Below are 16,537 nucleotides of genomic sequence, written 5' to 3' on the forward strand. Positions count from 1 at the left end.
TGTTCTACCTTGAAGTATTACTGTCCCTTATGCCAAGGATGTTGCAAGGATGACTCCACCTCTTAAGAATTCTGGGTATTGTGATGCTTCTCGCCATCACCCTTCTTTTGGTCCCTGTGTTGCTTCTAACCGGAATACCAATAAATGAAATCTTCCATGAGATTTCAGTATTCTTAGCAACCTTATTGCTTCAGAGTTAATGGACAATAATTCCAACTTAGTGTGCTGGTTGCAGAATCACCATTCTGGCATTGGTCGTGCATCCCAGCCCATATTTTGGTTGCACCTTTAAACCAATGCTTAAATGTGCTTAAATGTGTATGTTTTCCTTGAGCATACACCATTATATCTTTTGATCTGACAGATGTTATCTCCTTGTTCGCCTAATTGTGGAAATACATCTTTTGGGACTCTCGATGGATTGTCCTGAGTTCATCAGCCACCCCCTCATCCTCTCCTTGGTTTAATGATGAACTCATGATTCAGAACTTGCTTCCGTAGTTCATTCCCCGAGTATCTTGAAACCCCGTCGCATCAAATTGTGTCGCACCTTTTTCATCTCAGGCATCCTGAGTCTGAGGTATCCAGACCCTAATCACATCTGAAATTCGGTCAGATATGATGGTTAGAACATTTTCCAAGAGTAATAACATTGGTCCTTATATGACCTGGTAAGGTGATGTCATGCCTAGCACACCTGGCCGGAGGACCTGTTGTTATAGTTTCCTTTTATCAAGGTTAACAATTCTTCCATGAGGAAATTGTAAGACTTATTCTATAAGTTGTTCCTGATGAATCCTTTGTGTATCTGATGTCTACTACACAACCTTCTTCTTGTAGACGTTGTTGGGCCTGCAAGTGCACAGCTTTGTAGGACAGTAGCAAATTTCCCTCAAGTGGATGACCTAAGGTTTATCAATCCGTAGGAGGCATAGGATGAAGATGGTCTCTCTCAAACAACCCTGCAACCAAATAACAAAAAGTCTCTTGTGTCCCCAACACACCCAATACAATGGAAAATTGTATAGGTGCACTAGTTCGGCGAAGAGATGAAGATACAAGTGCAAAATAGATAGTAGATAAAGGTTTTTGTAATCTGAAATAATAAAAACAGCAAGGTAACAAGTGGTAAAAGTGAGCGTAAATGGTATTGCAATGATAGGAAACAAGGCCTAGGGTTCATACTTTCACTAGTGCAAGTTCTCTCAACAATAATAACATAGATAGAACATATGACCAGCCCTCAACATGCAACAAAGAGTCACTCCAAAGCCACTAATAGCGGAGAACAAACCTAGAGATTATGGTTGGGTACGAAACCACCACAAAGTTATTCTTTCAGATCGATCTATAAAAGAGTTCGTAGTAGAATAACACCTTAAGACACAAATCAATGAAAACCCTAATGTCACCTAGATACTCCATTGTCACCTCAAGTATCCATGGGCATGATTATAGGATATGCATCACACAATCTCAGATTCATCCAACCAACATAAAAGTACTTCAAAGAGTGCCCCAAAGCTACTACCGGAGAGTCAAGAACGTGTGCCAACCCCTATGCATAGGTTCCCAAGTGTCACGAAACCCGCAAGTTGAACACCAAAACATACATCAAGTGGATCAATAGAATAACCCATTGTGACCATGGTTATCCCAAGCAAGACATACATCAAGTGTTCATAAAAAGACTCAATCCGATAAGATAACTTCAAAGGGGAAACTCAATTCATCAGAAGAGAGTAGAGGGGAGAAACATCATAAGATCCAACTACAATAGCAAAGCTCGGGATACATCAAGATCGTGCCATAGAAGAACACGAGAGAGAACACGAGAGAGAGATCAAACACATAGCTACTGGTACATACCCTCAGCCCCGAGGGTGAACTACTCCCTCCTCGTCATGGATAGCGCCGGGATGATGAAGATGGCCTCCGGTTATGGGATCCCCCTTCGGCAGGGTGCCGGAACAGGGTCCCGATTGGTTTTTGGTGGCTATAGAGTCTTGTGGCGGCGGAACTCCCGATCTATTTTCTGTTATGGAAGTTTTAGGGTACAAGAGTATATATGGGTGCAGGGGGTACGTCGGAGGAGCTACGGGGGCCCCACGAGGCAGGGGGCACGCCCAGGGGGGTGGGCGCGCCCCCCACCCTCGTGGGTAGCCCGTATCTCCCCTGACGTGCACTCCAAGTTCCCTGTGTTGCTTTCCTTCCAAAAATAACTTCTCCAGTTGATTTCGTTCCGTTTTGACTCCGTCTGATATTCCTTTTCCTCGAAACACTGAAATAGGCATAAAACAACAAATTTGGGCTGGGCCTCCGGTTAATAGGTTAGTCCCAAAAATAATATAAAAGTGGATAATAAAGCCCAATATTGCCTAAAATAGTAGATAAAGTAGCATGGAGCAATCAAAAATTATAGATACGTTGGAGACGTATCAAGCATCCCCAAGCTTAATTCCTGCTCGTCCTCGAGTAGGTAAATGATAAAAAAGAATTTTTGATGCGGAGTGATACTTTGGCATAATTTCAATGTAAATCTTCTTACTTGTGATATGAATATTCAGATCCAAAAGATTCAAGACAAAAGTTCATATTGACACAAAAATAATAATACTTCAAGCATACTAATAAAAGCAATCATGTCTTCTCAAAATAGCATGGCTAAAGAAAGTTATCCCTACAAAATCATATAGTCTGGCTGTTGCTCTATCTTCATCACACAAAGTATTTAATCATGCACAACCCCGATGACAAGCCAAGCAATTGTTTCATACTTTAGTAATCTCAAACTCTTTCAACTTTCACGCAATACATGAGCATGAGCCATGGACATAGCACTATAGGTGGAATAGAATGGTGGTTGTGGAGAAGACAAAAAGGAGAAGATAGTCTCACATCAACTAGGCGTATCAACGGGCTATGGAGATGCCCATCAATAGATATCAATGTGAGTGAGTAGGGATTGCCATGCAACGGATGCACTAGAGCTATAAATATATGAAAGCTCAACAAAAGAAACTAAGTGTGTGTGCATCCAACTTGCTTGCTCACGAAGACCTAGGGCACTTTGAGGAAGCCCATCATTGGAATATACAAGCCAAGTTCTATAATGAAAAATTCCCACTAGTATATGAAAGTGACAACACAGGAGACTCTCTATCATGAAGATCTTGGTGCTACTTTGAAGCACAAGTGTGGTAAAAGGATAGTAGCATTGTCCCTTCTCTCTTTTTCTCTCATTTTTTTTATTTGGGCCTTTTCTCTTTTTTTATGGCCTCTCTTTTTTTATTTGGGCTTCTTTGGCCTCTTTTATTTTATTTCATCCGGAGTCTCATCCCGACTTATGGGGGAATCATAGTCTCCATCATCCTTTCCTCACTTGGGACAATGCTCTAATAATGATGATCATCACACTTTTATTTTTCTTACAACTCAACAATTACAACTCGATACTTAGAACAAAGTATGACTCTATATGAATGCCTCCGGCGGTGTACCGGGATATGCAATGAATCAAGAGCGAAATGTATGAAAATTATGAAGGTGGCCTTGCCACAAATACAATGTCAACTACATGTTCATGCAAAAAGCAATATGACAATGATGGAGCGTGTCATAATAAACGGAACAGTGGAAAGTTGCATGGCAATATATCTCGGAATGGCTATGGAAATGCCATCATAGGTAGGTATGGTGGCTGTTTTGAGGAAGGTATATGGTGGGTGTATGATACCGGCGAAAAGTGTGCGGTATTGGAGAGGCTAGCAAAGGTGGAAAGATGGGAGTGCGTATAATCCATGGACTCAACATTAATCATAAGAACTCATGCACTTGTTGCAAAAATTTAGAAGTCATCAAAAACCAAAGCACTACACGCATGCTCTTAGGGGGATAGATTGGTAGTAAAAGACCATCGCTCGTCCCCGACCGCCACTCATAAGGAAGACAATCAATAAATAAAATTGTGCTCCAACTTCATCACAAAGCGGTTCACCATACGTGCATGCTACGGGAATCACAAACTTCAACACAAGCATTTTTTTAAATTCATAATCACCAAACTAGCATTACTTTGATATTATCACCTCCATATCTCAAAACAATTATCAAGCATCAAACTTATCTTAGTATTCAACGCACTCAAAAGAAAGTTTCACATATCTTGAACACCAAGTATATTAACATTAAGCGAATTACCATGCTATTAACGACTCTCAAAATAATCTAAGTGAAGCATGAGAGATCAATAGTTTCTTCAAAACAAATCCACCACCGTGCTCTAAAAGGTATAAGTGAAGCACCAGAGCAAAAATTATCACGTTCAAAAGATATAAGTGAAGCACCATGAGCAAAACTATCAAGCTCAAAAGATATAAGTGAAGCACATAGAGTATTCTAGAAAATTCTAATTTGTGTATGGCTCTCTCTCATTAAATGATTCAGATATTGATACTTCATTTAAACAGCAAGTAAAGCTAAAGAAAACTACAATGCAAGGATAGCACAACTCATGTGAAGAAGCAAAAACTTAGGCTCAACCGATACTAACCGATAGTTGTTGAAGAAGAAAGGTGGGATGCCTACCGGGGCATCCCCAAGCTTAGATGCTCGAGACTTCTCGAAATATTATCTTGGGGTGCCTTGGGCATCCCCAAGCTTGAACTTTGTGTCTCCTTAATTCCTCTCATATCATGGTTTCTCTTCTTTTTATCAAAAGCCTCATTCACAACAAACTCAACAAGAACTCGTGAGATAGGTTAGTATAAACCAATGCAAAACCTTTTCAAATTCTACTGTAACAAATCACTAAAATTATTATTCAACATTGAATACTAAATGCCTCTGTATATTTAATACTCCTATCCTCAAATAGAATCATTAAACAAGCAAACATATGCAAACAATGCAACCATAACAGCAATCTGCCAAAACAGTACAGTCTGTAAAGAATGCAAGAGTATCAATACTTTCCTAACTCCAAAAATTATGAACTAAAATTCCTACTGTAATAAATTTATCAGATCTTAATATGCAAAAAAGATTCAACGTTAGACCATGCTCTGACTTTTCTAGGGAATTTTTGCAACAGCGGTAAACTTTCTGTTTTCAAACAGCAACATGCGAACTAGCAAAATAAGCATGGCAAAGGCTATCCTTGACTTTTTCATTGAAAGTAAAGAATAAAAACACTATTCTAACTAACATCAAGCAAAAACTAACAAAAGAAAATGACGCTCCAAGCAAAACACATATCATGTGGTGAATAAAAATATAGCTCCAAGTAAAGTTACCGATGAACGAAGACGAAAGAGGGGATGCCTTCCGGGGCATCCCCAAGCTTAGTTGCTTGGTTGTCCATGAATATTACCTTGGGGTGCCTTGGGCATCCCCAAGCTTAGGCTCTTGCCACTCCTTATTCCGTAGTCCATTGAATCCTTACCCAAAACTTGAAAACTTCAACCACACAAAACTCAACACCAAACTCGTAAGCTCCGTTAGTATAAGAAAATAAAACAACCACTTAGGTACTGTAATGAACTCATTCTAAATTCATATTGATGTAATATCTACTGTACTTCAACTTATCTATGGGTCATACCACTTAATACTAGCCATAGATGCATCAAAATAAGCAAACAACACATAGAAAACAGAATCTGTCAAAAACAGAACAGTCTGTAGTAATCTGTATAAAACGTATACTTCTCGAACCCCAAAAATTATGAAATAAATTTCTGGACCTGAGAAATTTATCTATTAATCATCTTCAAAAAGAATCAACCTAAAATCACTCTCCAGTAAAAAAGGGCATCTAATCTCGTGAGCGCTAGAGTTTCTGTTTTTCACTGCAAGATCACATAAACTTCACCCAAGTCTTCCCAAAGGTTCTACTTGGCACTTTATTGAAACAAAAGCTATAAAACATGATTACTACAGTAGCGTAATCATGTGGACACATAACAGTAAGTATAAATATTGGGTTGTCTCCCAACAAGCGCTTTTCTTTAATGGCTTTTAGCTAGGCATGATGATGACAATGATGCTCACATAGAAGAAAAGAATTGAAACATAACGGGAGCATCATGAAGCATATGACTAGCACATTTAAGTCTAACCCACTTCCTATGCATAGGGATTTTATGAGCAAACAATTTATGGGAACAATAATCAACTAGCATAGGATGGCAAAACAAGCATAGCTTCAAAAATTTAAGCACATAGAGAGGAAACTTGACATTATTGCAATTCCTACAAACATATGTTCCTCTCTCATAATAATTGTCAGTAGCATCATGAATGAATTCAACAATATAACCAACACCTAAAGCATTCTTTTCATGATCTACAAGCATAGAAAATTTACTACTCTCCACATAAGCAAACTTCTTCTTTATATCATACGTATCATCACAATAATCATCATAGATAGGAGGCATGCTTTCATCATAGTAAATTTGCTCATCAAAGCTTGGGGGACAAAAAATATCATCTCCATCAAACATAGCTTCCCCAATCTTGTGGCTTTGCATATCATTAGCATCATGGATATTCAAGGAATTCATACTAACAACATTGCAATCATGCTCATCATATAAAAACATTCTATAGATTTCTTCTTCTAGTACTTGAGCACAATTTTCTTTTCCATCATACTCACGAAAGATATTAAAAAGGTGAAGCGTATGATACAAACTCAACTCCATTTTTTAGTTTTCTTTTATAAACTAAACTAGTGCCAAAACAAGAAACAAAAAGATTCAATTGCAAGATCTAAAGATATACCTTCAAGCACTCACCTCCCCGGCAACGGCGCCAGAAAAGAGCTTGATGTCTACTACACAACCTTCTTCTTGTAGACGTTGTTGGGCCTGCAAGTGCACATGTTTGTAGGACAGTAGAAAATTTCCCTCAAGTGGATGAACTAAGGTTTATCAATCCGTAGGAGGCGTAGGATGAAGATGGTCTCTCTCAAACAACCCTGCAACCAAATAACAAAAAGTCTCTTGTGTCCCCAACACACCCAATACAATGGCAAATTGTATAGGTGCACTAGTTCGGCGAAGAGATGAAGATACAAGTGCAAAATAGATAGTAGATAAAGGTTTTTGTAATCTGAAATAATAAAAACAGCAAGGTAACAAGTGGTAAAAGTGAGCGTAAACGGTATTGCAATGATAGGAAACAAGGCCTAGGGTTCATACTTTCACTAGTGCAAGTTCTCTCAACAATAAAAACATAGATAGAACATATGACAAGCCCTCAACATGCAATAAAGAGTCACTCCAAAGCCACTAATAGCGGAGAACAAACCTAGAGATTATGGTCGGGTACGAAACCACCACAAAGTTATCCTTTCGGGTCAATCTATAAAAGAGTTCGTACTAGAATAACACCTTAAGACACAAATCAACCAAAACCCTAATGTCACCTAGATACTCCATTGTCACCTCAAGTATCCGTTGGCATGATTATAGGATATGCATCACACAATCTCAGATTCATCCAACCAACATAAAAGTACTTCAAACAGTGCCCCAAAGCTACTACCGGAGAGTCAAGAACGTGTGCCAACCCCTATGCATAGGTTCCCAAGTGTCACGAAACCCGCAAGTTGATCACCAAAACATACATCAAGTGGATCAATAGAATAACCCATTGTCACCACGGTTATCCCACGCAAGACATACATCAAGTGTTCATAAAAAGACTCAATCCGATAAGATAACTTCAAAGAGGAAACTCAATTCATCACAAGAGAGTAGAGGGGGAGAAACATCATAAGATCCAACTACAATAGCAAAGCTCAGGATACATCAAGATCGTGCCATAGAAGAACAAGAGAGAGAACACGAGAGAGATCAAACACATAGCTACTGGTACATACCCTCAGCCCCGAGGGTGAACTACTCCCTCCTTGTCATGGATAGCGCCAGGATGATGAAGATGGCCTCCGGTGATGGGATCCCCCTCCGGCAGGGTGCCAGAACAGGGTCCTGATTGGTTTTTGGTGGCTACAGAGGCTTGCGGTGGCGGAACTCTCGATCTATTTTCTGTTCTGAAAGTTTTAGGGTACAAGAGTATATATGGGTGTAGGGGGTACGTTGGAGGAGCTATGGGGCCCCCATGAGGCAGGGGGCGCGCACAGGGGGGGTGGGCGCGGCCCCCACCCTCGTGGGCAGCCCGTATCTCCCCTGACGTGCACTCCAAGTTCCCTGTGTTGCTTTCCTTCCAAAAATAACTTCTCTAGTTGATTTCGTTCCGTTTTGACTCCGTCTGATATTCCTTTTCCTCGAAACACTGAAATAGGCATAAAACAGCAAATCTGGGCTGGGCCTCCGGTTAATAGGTTAGTCCCAAAAATAATATAAAAGTGGATAATAAAGCCCAATATTGCCTAAAACAGTAGATCAAGTAGCATGGAGCAATCAAAAATTATAGATACATTGGAGACGTATCAGTATCCAAGTCCGACCTTTGCTTGTAGACCATGTCAATGCTATCTTGAAGCATTTCTGTGGTTCTCTGATTATCAATAAAAGCATTTAAAACAAAATGCTAAGTTTTCATTATTGATTATCCAAACACCGTTGTATGGGTAATGTCATGAAATTTCTCTCCCCTTACCTAAAGGGTTTTCTACGTTCTATCCTGTCATGGATATCATGCTCTACTTGTCCTTGGGAAGGATATACCCCCTGAAATATCTGTTTAAACACATTTTCCTTTCCATTGTTCTGATTAAATCTGATAACAACTTTGTCCTTTCCATTGGTTTGTTTAAACCCTTATTGTGATCTGTATGATATAAGCAGTAATATTCCCTGCTTGTGTAAACACCTCGATGTACAACTCTATCAGCAAGACCCTGTTACTATTGTTGATGACATTCCGGTAGCCACCGATGGACGAGAACTTTGCCTATTGGTCCGCCTCGTTCTACGAGCAGGAAAATGGTTCTCTTTGTCCCTCACCCTTGGTACCGATGTTTACCAACATAACTGATAGGCTAAGCTATGGCCTGCCTTGCTATCATGAGCGTGCAAGATGTCGCCGCTCTTCCTACTTTTGACCCACAAGGTGGTCCCATAACCCACAGTTCCACAGGATCGAAACCTGACTCTCCTGTACATCCCTGTTTCCAAAGTTATTCCTCGCACTTGACTTCGTATGTAATTCACGAGCCACCTCCCTAAAGATGATCTATTCTGGTATCAGACGTAATGCTTATTCCCATTGCTCTGAACCCCTTTCACACTATGTTTTTAGACATCAAACGGTTGCCTGTTCGCTCGAAACTTCCTGATACCTTAGTACTTGCTCTCGATATTTTCTTAAGTTTCAATTCGAGATTTACTTTCTGTCACCTTCCCCGATACTACCTACCATATAGTCAACCTTGTAAGGTCCATTCTTTCAAAGATACCCCTTATCCCTTTGTAAGTACGATGAAGATCCCGAAAAAAGGATGACAATGTCGTCATGATGATCTGAGGTAGAGAAATGAAGGCATCAACGTAAAGGAGCAACTACTTCTACAAGAGCAACCCAGACTGAGACGACTCCTTAGAATATCGTAACCAAATCCCTCCCCCTTACTCCCCCTCTTAAATCTCGGGCCGAGATTTCTTGTAGTGGAGGAGAATTGTGACGCCTGGATAATTAAACTACAGTCAACCTCTGCTAATCATGCCACGTCACCTCGGTTACTGTTGATAATCTCGCGTTAGTTCAAAACCGATTCAAATTCAAATTCAAAATCAAGTCAAACAGTAAAGATTTTCAAATATTAAAACTGAAATGTTCGGGCTGTGCCAGTTATTGTATAGGTAATTATGGTGAAGGAACCACACTTTTATAAAAATGTTTAAATACTCTAAAATGTATAAAACAGGAGCAAAAACAATTATTTAAATGCTTTTAAATAATAAACAAATATTAAACTAGTTTATTTAGTCACCAAACTTTTTGTGGCAGTAGTGGATTTACAACTCTATTTAGGTGTGGGTTTTACTTATTGTAAAACTATAAACTATTAAAGAAATAAGAGAAAACAGAAAAGTAAAAGTAAAAACAAAAGAAAACAAACAAACAAAAAGGAAAGAGAACTGCCATGCACTTGAGCCTATTAGTACATTCCAGCCCAGCCCACTTGGAGTCTCCTTCAATCTGATCTACAGGAGACAGGGGATGTGCGTGGCGCATATCCACTCCACCATGGCCGCCCTTGCCTCCGTGTCGGCCATCCCACTGTTCCCCTCAGTACATAAGAACCCTCGCCGGCGACCTAGACAAACCCTAGCCACTTCCTTTCCCCCCTCGCATGCCGCTTTCTTCTTTCTCACGTGTAACCGCATTGCCAGCGCCATGGTCGGCCCCATCCACGCGGCCACCGTCGTCCCCGTGGGCTAGGAGCTAGTTCGGGAGCCCCTCCCGCCTCCGATGCATCGTCCACGACCACGGGCTTGAGCTAGGCGCCACTCAATCGTCGGGATCGAACGGCTTCTTCGCCTACTGCCACTGGCGTTCGTCGCCAAAACCGACCACCTCCTGCGCTTCAAAGCTATCGTCGGGCCTCCTTGTGCCTCCTAGGTGAGCTGCACCTCATTTACCCTCTGTTTCCGGCCTCATTCTGCCGACGCTACCGTAGCCACCGTTCGCCTTCCCCATGAGCTTCTCTGGACGAGGTCGTGCCTGTACGTGCCCCGCAGTCCTGTACGTGCTCGTGCGCATCCACCCGTGCTCGTCGTTGCCGTCCCGCACTCGCCGTTGCCGCGTACGGAGCTTTGCTCCCGCGCCCTTGGCTGCCCCACACACCCACGACAGCCTCGTCCACACGCCATGAGCGCACTGCCGGCTGCTGCTCACCCTGCCACATTCTCCTGCACCCCCTGTGCGTCCGTACTGCTGCTGCCTTGCCACTGCTGATGCCCTCCTATTGCTGCTGCTAGTGCTCTGCTGGTCTTGCTCGCTGCTGCTTTCTGCCGTAGCTGCTCGGTGCTGCTCACTGCTGCTGCTCTCTACTGATGTTGCTCTCTGTCGACATTGCATGCTGATGGGTATGGCCATGTCCAACGCCAAGCGCCTGTGCGCGCATGTGTGTAGCTGGCTTGGGCCATTGCCTCCACGACCCATGTCTAATTAGGGATCCTAATTAGTGTAGCCTAACCCCCTGTTGGCACCAACCTGTCCACTAGTAGACACTGCATGTGGGCCTCCACTGCTAAATTAACTGGATAAACAAATCTGTTAAAATACTAGTCAATGGTATGCGGGCCCCTTTGACCTTGTTGACCAGTCAACATTGACTGGTCAACTGCTGACCGTATCTGCTGACTGGGTCCTCTGGCCCCACTTTCATACCCCTGGCTAGCACAGCCCCGTGTGACAAAAGTATTTTAGATACTTATTTTTGAATTAAAATATTGCACAAAATGATTAAATCTTTAGAAATTAATATAAAATAAACCGTAGCTCACATGAAAATACTTTGTCCATGAAAGTTGTTCAGAACGACGAGACGAATATGAATACGCAGCCCGTTCGTCAGCCACACGTCCCTAGCATAGCGAACCTGCAACATTTCATCTCCGGTTCGTTTGTTAGAAAACGCGAAACCCCGGTGATACTTTCCCGGATGTTTCCCCCTTTCTCCAGTATCACCTACTACCGCGTTAGGGCACACCGAGCACCATTACTTGTCATGTCATGCATCGTCATGCATATGTTTGCATTATATTTATTGTTTTTCCCCCTCTTCTCTCGCTCGACACCGAGACCGACGCTGCTGCTACCCAGTACGACTACGGAGTTGACAACCGCTCCTTGCCAGAGCAACCAGGCAAGCCCCCTCCTTGATCACCAGATATCGCCTATTCTTCTCTCTACTACTTGCATTAGAGTAGTGTAGCATGTTACTGTCCGGTTAATCCTATTTTGTTGCATAGCCTGTCATTGTTGCTACAGTTGTTGATACCTTACACGCAATCCTAAATGCTTAGTATAGGATGATAGTTTATCATCAGTGGCCCTACATTCTTGTCAGTCTGCCTAGGTATACTATTGGGCCGTGATCACTCGGGAGGTGATCACGGGTATATACTTTACATACATACTATACAGATGGTGACTAAAGTCGGGTCGGCTCGTTTAGTACCCGTAAGTATTTGGATATGGGGGCTGAAAAGACAGGTGGCTCCATCCCGGTAGAGGTGGGCCTGGGTTCCCGATGGCTCCCGACTGTTACTTTGTGGCGGAGCGACAGGGCAGGTTGAGACCACCTAGGCGAGAGGTGGGCCTGGCCCTGGTCGGCGTTCGCGGTTACTTCATAATAACACGCTTAACGAGATCTTGGTATTTGGTCTGAGTCTGGCCACTGGCCAATACGCACTAACCAACTATGTGGGAACAGTTATGGGCACTCGACGTCGTGGTATCAACCGAAGCCTTCTTGACGTCAGCGACTGAGCGGCGCGCGCCGGGTTGGACCGCGTAACACAACTTCCTTTGTAATGGAGGTTGCTAGGTTTGCTCATCGGACGCGTTCGCAACGTGCAAGTGTGCAATGGGCGATGGGCCCAGACCCCTACGCGCATAGGATTTAGGCCGGGGTGCTGACCTCTCTATTATGCCTATGTGGGGCTGCGACGTGTTCATCTTCTGAGGCCGGGCATGAACCAGGAAAGTGTGTCCGGCCAAAGGAGGTCGAGCATGTTGGGTTATGTGGTGCACCCGTGCAGGGAAATTTATCTATTCGAATAGCCGCGTCCCTTGGTAAAAGGACGACCCGGAGTTGTACCTTGACCCTATGACAACTAGAACCGGATACTTAATAAAACACACCCAGACAAGTTCCATAGATAACCCGGTGATCGCTTTCCCACAGGGCGACGAGGGGAGGATCGCCGGGTAGGATTATGCTATGCGATGCTACTTGGAGGACTTTGATCTACTCTCTTCTACATGCTGCAAGACGGAGGCTGCCACAAGCGTAGTCTTTGATAGGACTAGCTATCACCCTCTTATTCCGGCATTCTGCAGTTCAGTCCACCGATATTGCATCTTTACACATATACCCATGCATACATAGTGTAGATCCATGCTTGCTAGTACTTTGGATGAGTACTCACGGTTGCTTTGCTCCCTCTTTCCCCCCTTTTTCCTCTTCTTCTCGGATGTCCCAACAAGACGTTGGAGCCTAGGAGCCAGATGCCACCGTCGATGATGACTCCTACTACACTGGAGGTGCCAACTACTACGTGCAGGCCACTGACGACGACCAAGAGTAGTTTAGGAGGATCCCAGGCAGGAGGCCCGCGCCTCTTTCGATCTGTATCCCAGTTTGTGCTAGCCATCTTATGGAAACTTGTTTAACTTATGTGTGTACTCAAATATTGTTGCTTCCGCAGACTCGTTTATGTTCAAGCACTTGTATTCGAGCCCTCGAGGCCCCTGGCTTGTAATATGATGCTTGTATGACTTATTTTATTTTTAGAGTTGTGTTGTGATATCTTCCCATGAGTCCCTGATCTTTCTCCAATATTTATCTGAATTTAAAGAAGTCATATTATCTTCTCTCATTTATTTTTAATATTGGAAGTAAATGGAGAAAAAAACAATAAAATCAAATTGACCGTTTCTTCAAATTTGAAATAAATTCAAATATGAATTTTGTGAAACCTACAACTCTCTCCATGGGTCCTTGAGTTGCTTAAGATTTATAGGATCTCAACCAAATGCAAAAAAAATATGATATGCATATGGTGATCTATGTATAACATCCAAATTGAAAATTGGGATGTTACAGCCATGGACTGGTGGGCTGTGGGTACCCTGTGGCCCATCTTCGCGTGAAACCAACGCCAAAAAATCCTATAAATAGAGAAACAACCAGAAATAACCCTAGAACTTCAACTCTACCGCCGCACGCCTCTGTACCTTCGAAATACCATATGGAGCCCTATTGCGACACCCTGCCAGAGGGGTAAATGATCACAAGAGGCCATCTTCATTATCGAAATCGGGGCTCCGCCGACCCAAATAAGGTTCAAACTCTGGGCGTGTGCGAATATCTAACCCAACTGCGGCCCCAAGCTCATCGCCTCATGGCTTGGCCTCGTCGAGTTCATGTGGGCGGGGAAAAGAGTGCAGACAGTAGCTTACCCAGGTTCTGGCCACCTTGCGGTGTAAAACCCTACTCCTGCTTTGTGGTGGATTGCCTCGCGAGGAGGATGAGGATGAGCTAGTACATGTGGATGAGGTGCCTCAGGAGAGCTCAATGGCCGAAGGGTTCCCTCCCTCTCTATGGTGGATACTAGCCTATATTTATAGTGGCCTTGGTCCTCTTCCCTCGTAAGTTAGGCGGGAAGGGATACCACGGTGGCCCATTTTGAAAGGGGACACGAGTACATCTTATCCTGACGAAAGGTGGTCTTCGCCTGCAAAGCTTCTGGTCGTGACGCAGTGGTGGGCTCGGCGATGACATCCGTCCTGTCGAGCTCATGGTCTTGATCTCGTTACACCAGAACGAAAACCTTTGGGGGATCCCTTGGGAACCCGCGTATGTCCTTGCCTCCTTAGCACGAAAGAGGAAACTATCCTGGCTCTCGCCTGGCCTTCGTAGTCATGCCTCAAGTCATCACACGCCTCGTGAGATGAGAGGCTTGCATAGAGATCTCTGCACCTCAGGAGGTAGGCTTGGGAAGATGCTCCTCGAGAGGTCTTGGTTTTGTTCGCCTCGCGAGGAGGTGGAGCCCTCATGAGGATATTGCCCTTGAGGTCTTGTAGCGGAGTCATACCAGGCCATCGATGAGGCCACGCGCTGGGCCGTAGGCAGGCAGGTCTTGGTAACCTCGATCCCAGAACGCCGACATTAGCCCCCGGGCCAAAGGCGCACTCGGCCTAGCTTGGAAGCGAAGGCAATGAGTGAAGGGAGAAGCAACACAGGCCCCATTCGCATGTGGGCTAGGCTTGACACATGGTGCACGACGGGACATGGATGCCTCCACTACCCCACGTCAGCTCGGCAAATGCCCAGAGTGACAAAAGTTTGGCGGGCGCCGCAGGGCCATCATTGCTCATCCTCGCCTTTCTCCTGATACCCTTCTCGGTCTTCATTTGGAATAAATCAATATAGATCTGATAATATGGCACAGCGAAAAGAGTGAAACAATAGATAATTACAAGAGCCTTGCAGTGTGCAATACAGCTACGAGATCCTGTCGTCTGTTGGAATTTCACTTTCGTACGATTGGCCTTGTTCTTTTAACAGTTCACCTACAAGAAGATTGATTTGTGAGGCACATGCGCAAATAGGAGTTCAACATGTGATCTGATCACATACATATAACGTACTTGATACTTTGGATCAGACCAGTGTTTAACGAGGCCTATCCAGTCTTCATCCGATATATTTTCCACTGGAGATGTTTGGGCAAGTTCACTGTTAGCCTTGTCTTCAAAGTGAGTTTTCCTCAAGTTATACCAATACTATCTGTCACGCCCAATATACCGACCTTATCCAAAAGGAACTCGAAGGTCCCACCAAGGATAGATCCACATATTGAAACGCTTTTGCAAGGTGGATATCATTACATCAACATTACATAATAGATAGGGATACATACATAAGGCATACAATGCCACATGAATACATCAACACATCATCCATAAGAGCAACATCCGACTACGGATGAAACACAAACAGAAGCTCAAACGACATCCACCCTGCTAGCCCAGGCTGCCGACCTGGAACCTATCCCCTGATCGAAGAAGCAGCAGAAGAAGAACTCCAAAACAAGCAAACATCGCTCTCGCGTCATGATCATCGCATAAACCTGTACCTGCAACTGTTATTGTAGTAATCTGTGAGCCACGAGGACTCAACAATCCCATTACCATGGGTATCAAGACTAGCAAAGCTTAATGGGTAAGGAAGGGGTAAAGTGGTGAGGTTGCAGCAGCGACTAAGCATGATATGGTGGCTAACATACGCAAATAAGAGCGAGAAGAGAAGCAAAAGAACGGTCGTCAATTAGTAATGATCAAGAGGTGATCCTGAACTCCTACTTACGTCAAACATAACACAAAATCGTGTTCACTTCCCGGACTCCGCCGAGAAGAGACCATCACGCACGCGGTTGATGCGTTTTAATTCAGATCTGGTGTCAAGTTATCTACAACCGTACATTAACAAATTCCCATCTGCCCATAACCGCGGGCACGGCTTTCGAAAGTTTATACCCTGCAGGGGTGTCCCAACTTAGCCCATGATAAGCTCTCGCGATCAACAAAGGATATTCCTTCTCCCAGGAAGACCCGATCAGTCTCGGAATCCCGGTTTACAAGACATTTCGACAATGGTAAAACAAGACCGGCAAAGACGCTCGATGTGCCGACAAATCCCGATAGGAGTCGCACGTATCTCGTTCTCAGGGCACACCGGATGAGCCAGACGCCGGGTTGGCATAGACCCTGGTTGCCCAGGGGGCGCTGGACATCGCTCAGGTTGGACCAACACTCGGAGGAGCACTGGCCC

This window comes from Triticum dicoccoides, chromosome 4B (assembly GCF_002162155.2).
Source record: "Triticum dicoccoides isolate Atlit2015 ecotype Zavitan chromosome 4B, WEW_v2.0, whole genome shotgun sequence".
Lineage (NCBI taxonomy): Eukaryota > Viridiplantae > Streptophyta > Magnoliopsida > Poales > Poaceae > Triticum > Triticum dicoccoides.